Source organism: Morus notabilis, unplaced genomic scaffold, assembly GCF_000414095.1.
Source record: "Morus notabilis unplaced genomic scaffold, ASM41409v2 Scaffold456, whole genome shotgun sequence".
Classification (NCBI taxonomy): domain Eukaryota; kingdom Viridiplantae; phylum Streptophyta; class Magnoliopsida; order Rosales; family Moraceae; genus Morus; species Morus notabilis.
This window is the reverse complement of record NW_010367949.1, coordinates 175,624-182,966: the sequence shown is the minus strand read 5'-3', so window position 1 is coordinate 182,966 and position 7,343 is coordinate 175,624.

The window sequence follows — 7,343 nt, the reverse complement described above, 5'->3', positions numbered from 1 at the left end:
TTAAAATTCTTAAATTCTAACTAAATTTCGGCAGCATAACGACTTATTTTTCATATGATCCAAAAATCAAAACCTGTAAAAAAATAATTTTAAAAGATTTCGGCACACCATAGCTACAAGACTTGCCACCCAGAACAATCATCACAAACCTATAAATATGATAATGAAGTCAAAAAATAACTACTAACCTTCTTATTGCGATGCTGAGAGTACGATATCCGACCATGTAAGCTTGGATACTTTTGGTTGCTATGATTAGTTTTATTTGTCTCTGATATTTTTTGTTTATGATTAACTATAATAAGTAATAGTTACTTGAAATTATGTATAAAAAATCATCAAGTTCTAACAAATCTATAATTACTTGAAATTTGTCGCCGGAGAACCCATCGCAACAACGATCTCAATGAACTTGATTCCTCATGTTACTTGGGAGACTTTCTCTACCATAGCGTTTGAAGTGGCGGTGCAGGAAACTTTTTCAGTCCTTGTAGCACTTTGCTGCCTCCCTATCAACAATGGACCTCAGAATACCGTTCTTATAGTTGTAGCCCACACTGGTGCCACGTCATATCTTTAGATGTGTGACGAGAACCGTACAGACGCTTCAACCGATCTGTTAACGGGAAATAACGTAGTACTTTCCACGGCACTTGTTTAGTACCCTTTGTCTTTTTTTTTTCTTCCAACGGGATGTTTTACACACGGGACACGTTTGTAGATCAGCGTTCTCCTTCCAAAACAAAGCACAATCGTACTTGCAAACATGAATTGTTTCGTAACCCAGTCTAAGTTTACTCATGAGCTTCTTCGACTCATAATGAGAAGTAGATAACTTCACATCCGGGAATGCATCTTTCAATAGATTTAACAGAGCATCCATACACTCATTAGGCCACTTGTATAACACTTTTAAATGCATCAATTTCACTAAGAAATTTAAAGATGAATACTTAGTGCAGCCCAGATACAATCCCACCTGGAGCTCATAAAGTAGATCATTAAATTCAGCGTACTGTGCATCTTCACATGCGTCTCATCCAACATTTCATGGTCATCATTAATCCCAGCAACGTCTTCTAAGACTGCAAACATCTCGTCTACTAGTTGATTAACTATTGGGTCGACACCTGAAATCGCTTCTACTTCACCATGGTGAATCCATGTGTTGGTTCCCGAATCGAATTTGGGTGCAGAAACGTGGGGAGAGGCGGATCGTGTATAACAAAAATTTCAGAGAAACTTTTGAGATACTCTATAGATTATATTAATTTATGCACGAATAAATTAATCGCATTAATTTACATCAAGAACTCAATCCGAAAAAATACCTGGAAGCCGACTCGGATGATAACTTGAGTTCTTCGACCACGAACAGTCATTGCTCCAAGTTTGTGTTTAGAATACCAAAGTCATTCTTTGATTCCACGTAGACGTGTGTGTGGGCACAAGTGAGACAAAACAGGTTTCTGAAACACTTGAATTTCCACAAACACCAACGCATGCACGATGTGGAATTTTTTTGGAGAAAAATATTTACTCTCTTTTTTTTTCCCTCTATGAATTTCGGCCACCAAACAATTTTAGGGCAGAAAAAAATGTTTCAAAAATTGTGTTCACAATTTTCTATCATTTTCATATTTAAAAAGTAGAAGTCAAACTTCAAAACAGAATCAAATCCCTAGCTCCAATTTTGAATTTGGAACAGAAAATCCCTTCCCCTTATCTCCAAGGTGGCCGGCCACACTGTTAGGGTTTTACCCTCTGTGTGGCGCCAATAGCAGATAGGGAAGGAAGAGAAAACATCTTTTATCCTGTAGTCCAATTTTAATTCAAATTTAAATTCAAATTTAAGTCAAACTTAAATTAATTTGAATTCTAAATTGAACAACTTATCAAATAAGTTTAAATGGATAAATCTAGATGTGTTCAAATTCAAATTTAAATAATCACATTATTTAAATAATAATCAATTCTCAATTAATTATTTTCGAGTATTTAATTTATAGAATTCCTTAATTCTAAAATTTCCCATTTTACCCTCTGTGTCTGGTAGAATTACTAGGACGACGCGGGGACTAATGGACCTATAATCCCGAGCTCCAATAAAATTAATAATCAATTAAACACTTTAATTAATTAATTAATTCTATTAATTCCAATAGTTACTCCACTATAAACTTGGAATTGCACTCTCGAAATTATAGATATAAATTACTTCTAAACTGTGAAGTGTCCATTTGATATAGTAATTGCATATAGATCAATCATCCATAAATAATTCATAATTAGAGCAAGGTAAAATCCGTTAACCTCTCTAATTACTTCTTTATCCTTGAGTACCATTGATTCTCTAATGGACAGTGATTCATAAAACACATTCATGAATCGGAGCTCCTACTAGTCCAAGTACCGAATCAACCCTCAAGAGAATTATTTTTTTCATAAATAGGAGTTTGTTAAGAACTCATGATTAAGATCATCCTATATATGACCATCGGTAGACTCAATTAGAATTTCTATGCTTAACGGAAATTATTAGAAATTCATATTGTGTCTTTGTCCTTGTTCTACATAATCTTATTATGCGAAATATACTCATTCAATATCTCGCCATATTAACAGTGCGGATAACACCGTTCCATTCTAAATGGGAATGACATGTATTAATAATATTTTAATTAAAGATTCTGAACTTTAATTAAATTCATCATGAACAATGTTTTTTATTATTATCCTTAAACACTATCCTCTCGTATATAACACTTATATACTGTGTTTTAAGGTTACATAAACAATTACGGAATTTTCATTTGATATTCATAAAATATTCATAAATATATGCACATAAAATGATGAATAAACTCTTTTATTAATTAAATAATAAATATTCTATTGCATATCATGCTTCTAGGACACTATTCCCAACATCATGTACTATACAATGGATCAAAACCAAATCGATGTATATGCGCTCTCACAGTTTCAACTAGATGCATTTCATGGTTTCTACATTTTACACAAGGACAGCTGATATGCGACCTCAATAAAAGCAGATAACCCATTCCAATATTGATCTGACAATCGGTTCCTCAAATAAATTTAACTTTTGTCAATCGGTATTTCAACTATACACAACAACAGACATAACATTTTATTAAAGTGTTTAATTAAATTTAATTTTACTCTTTATTAACACAATTAAATTTTATTAATTAAAGTTTGTTAATGAACTTATTAAAATTCTCATTTTCTAACTAAATTTCGGCAACATAATGGCTTATTTTTCTTATCATCCAAAAATCTAAACCTGCAGAAAAATAACTTTAAAAGATTTCGGCACACCATAGTTGCAAGATGTGCCACCCAGAATAAGAATCATAAACATATACTAAATTTTGACAATATAAGAAAATCATAATTCAAATATTATCATCATAATCCCGAATTCATACAACCAAAAACTACAATAATTTTAAATTAAATAAATATAAAAAACTTATAAAGTTTAAACCCACTAAACGGGGGCTGAAAATAGCGGGATTACGTCGGAGGAACAGTGCAAATAGCGACGATGGTGAAAAATCAAACGCCTACATCAAATTGAAACATCGAACATAATTTTTAAACACCAAAATTAACATTTTATTAACATCTAGAGTAACATATAGACATAATTCTTGATTAATCAATGCAAGTTTAAATTTTCACATTCTCAGAATCATAAAAAATGACTAAACTCGAACAAAATTCCCAAACAAAATCTCTAATATTCAACTCCTAGAGCATCAAAATTCTCGTAACTCAATCCAAACACATACTCAATAAGCAAAATAAGAGCAATAAAATATTCTCAGACGTGCACGTTTAATGTTCCATTTTCTGTTTTCTTCCATTTTCTCGGCAACCAAACAAAAATTACAAAAAGAAAAAAAAGGAGAAAACCCACCTCTTTGCAATCCTGGCGGGGGCGGGGCGACGGGAGCGACGGTGGTAGCAGGAGAGGGAAAGAAGAGAGAAGGGATCGAAAGAGAGAGAGAGAGAGAGAGAGAGAAGGGAAGAGAAAGAGAAAGAAGGGAAGAGAGATAAGGGGGGAGAGAGAAGGGAAGAGAGAGAAGGGGAGGGCCGGCGGCGGGGGGAGGCGGCGGCAGTAGAAGGGAATAAGATAGAAGGGATCAGAAGAGAGAGAGAGGGAAGGGAAGAGAGAGAGAAAGAAGGGGAGGGCCAGCGGCGGGGGCGGCGGCGACAGGAAGAGGAGGCAGAGAGATAGAGATTTTGCAAAAGAGAGAGAGAGAGAGAGCGTTGGGGGAAAATGAAGAAGATAGGGTATATTATGTCAGATTTATTTGCGACATCATTGTCGTTGCAAATAAATTTAAAATGTCGTCGTAAATAATAAACAGCTGTCAATTATTTGCGATGACATTATATCGTCTCAAATAATTTCTAAGTCGTCGCAAATAATCATTTTTCCCGCGTCTACTTTTTCGTGAAATCTTAAAAAGATTATTTGCGACGACAAAGAGACAATGTCGTCGCAAATAACCTAAAACTATTTGCGACGACATTTGTCGTCGCAAATAGTAAGATATTTGCGACGACTTATCGTCGTAAAAAATGGATTACCTTGGCGCCAAAAATCCGCGCCATTGAAATTTGCGCTCTAAAATTATTTACGACGACATTTAAGTTATTAGCGATGACATTGTTATTTTATTTAAAGGGGAGTAATTACGACGACATGTCGTCGTAAATATGGTATTATTTGCGACGACAAATTTCGTCGCAAAAAAAATTGTCGCAAATGGCCTTTATTGTTGTAGTGATGTGAGAGCTTTTTTACTGTAACAAAAAAGTTAGATGTGACTGTTTCTGAGAGCATTAAACTGTAACAAAATTCAAATTATAAACTCGAATCGGTGAAATGAACGGGCAAAAAATGTTTCAATGTAAAATATATTTTTAAGCAAAAGTAAAATATATTCAGCCTTTTATACATTTTATCGCAGTTTAATACGCATATATTACCAAATAAACAATGATTTAGCGTGTTCCCAATTATGCTTATCTACATTACTCCACTATCTAAACTTTACTGAGAAATAAATACAACTTATGTTGACGATCACACAATGCCATGCATTATTTTGCTGCCTGAATCGACAAAAACAAAGTGCCCAATCAGATAACTTTAAAAAATAAAGTTGGTCAAAACATAAATTCGAATCCTCCCAATCTCCTTTTGCTCCTCTTCCTTTTAGTTCAAATTTTCTTTACACAAGGAATCGCGTAAATCTTTTAAAAACAGCAATTTATCGTAGCAACTATTAGCAATTCCTCCACACAATATATATATATATATATATATATATATCATTTAATTCCCTTCAATATTACTACTTTCTACCCAAAAATAAAAATTGATCAAAAAACATACAAAAACATAAACAGTAGTGAAGAATCTAGGACGTGATTAACACATGGAAAGCATGCATGGCGTATGCATGTGCGCTATTTTATGGCTGATTTACGTTTTTTTCATTATTTTACTATTATTATTGCTCATTTATCCATGAATTATGCAAGTTAGGCTTGAATTCTATAAAAATAAAAATAAAAAAGGGTAGTCTTACAATGTATATTCTTATAACTAATTTAGTTTCATATTTGCGGACAATAAGCTTTCTACCACCCAAAAAAAAAAAAAAAGAAAACAGAGAGAAAAAAGAAACAACACACACATCTTATAAGCACTAGCTAGCGTATGGTGTGTCCACTTTATAATGCATGTGCATGCCAATACGCCTCGGTAACTAGATAGATAGTGCCTTTACACTTTGCTTTCCACTCAATAGCTAGCGCGCTATTGCTCGTAAACACACTACATGCTCCTTAGCTGAGTCCATGGTGATATTTATATGTATAGATATAATAAAATTTAGTCAGAGCATCGAAGAGAACTCTCTAAATATTAGTTAAATTCTAATTAAAATTAATTAAAATAGTTAGAAAAACTATTTTAACTAGTAATTTTTGGATTATCGACTCCAATTATACTCTATTTTTAGCTAAACATAGATTATTTTAATCTTTATTAAATTTAAAACACAAAAAGAACCTTTACAGAGACGTTTGGTAAGGAGATTCATACCATAATTTGAATCATGGTTCATGATTCGCTATAGTATTTTCTCTCACAAAAAAATACACATAAATCAAAAATGATTCTAATATCATGATTCTAATTCACGAACCAAATGTCTCATACATTTATTGTGGCTTGAAAAGTAATATAATAAAAAAAAATGGCTAGCCACTTCTTACTAGCTATATTTAGCTGTGTGAAATGCATTTTCAAAATATATAGCTAACTATTTAGCTAATGGTTGTAGTGGAGAAAAGCTTAAAAAAATTATTATTTTGACTAAAAAGATGAAATGACTAGCATGGTTGGAGATACTCTAATTGCCTATAGGTTTCTTTGCAATTTTGTTTTGTAATTCTTTCTATTAACTCTATCATGATATCGACCCTAATTAATGGAAAGCAATTTTGATACGTTACAATTTTGTTTGGTCAAGCTCAAGTTAAACAGTCTGCATTTTGCGTAATGTAATTATCAACTTTAGTTTTGATTGAGAGATAATCTTTTTAGAGGTTCATCTGTATTTGGAAACAATTATATGGCTTAGTATAAATATCAAAATGTCATTGTTGTTTAACATAAGACCATTCAGTATTTGGCTTAGTCAAAAATTCTATGACCAAAATATCATTATCGTTTTCTAATAAATAAATAAATTATATGAGTGATCACTTTTATCAACTTTATTTATAGCCTCTTTAGTTTCTGAAAACTAGTTAGGCTATAGAAAATGCATACATATTCATTACATTAAACCAAATTAGTACTTGTAATCGGATCTTGCCTTCGGCGTTGGTTGGAAATTAGGATTTTGTGGAAAAGAACAATTGTCTTCTGTTGTATTATATATTATAAATTTATAATAATTAATAACCCACGAGAACGATTTTTATTATTATCTGTAACATTATTATTTTATGTTTCCTGAATTTTTTTTTAAGACTAAGTTGCCAGAATAAATTTGTAATATTACTCCAGGATTTCTTTTTCTTTTTTTTCTTTTTTTTTTCGCTGGGATATATGTACTCCAGCATTTCAGTAATCTTAACAAAAACAAAAGGAAGTTTCTTCAGAGTAATTATTTAGTACTTTTTCCCAAAAAGCTAGCTTTACCAACAATTATACCATTGCCTTTTTCTTTTGTCTGAAAACGAATGGTCTATTATTTAATTAGTTGCGTCTTTCGTTTAAGGCTATA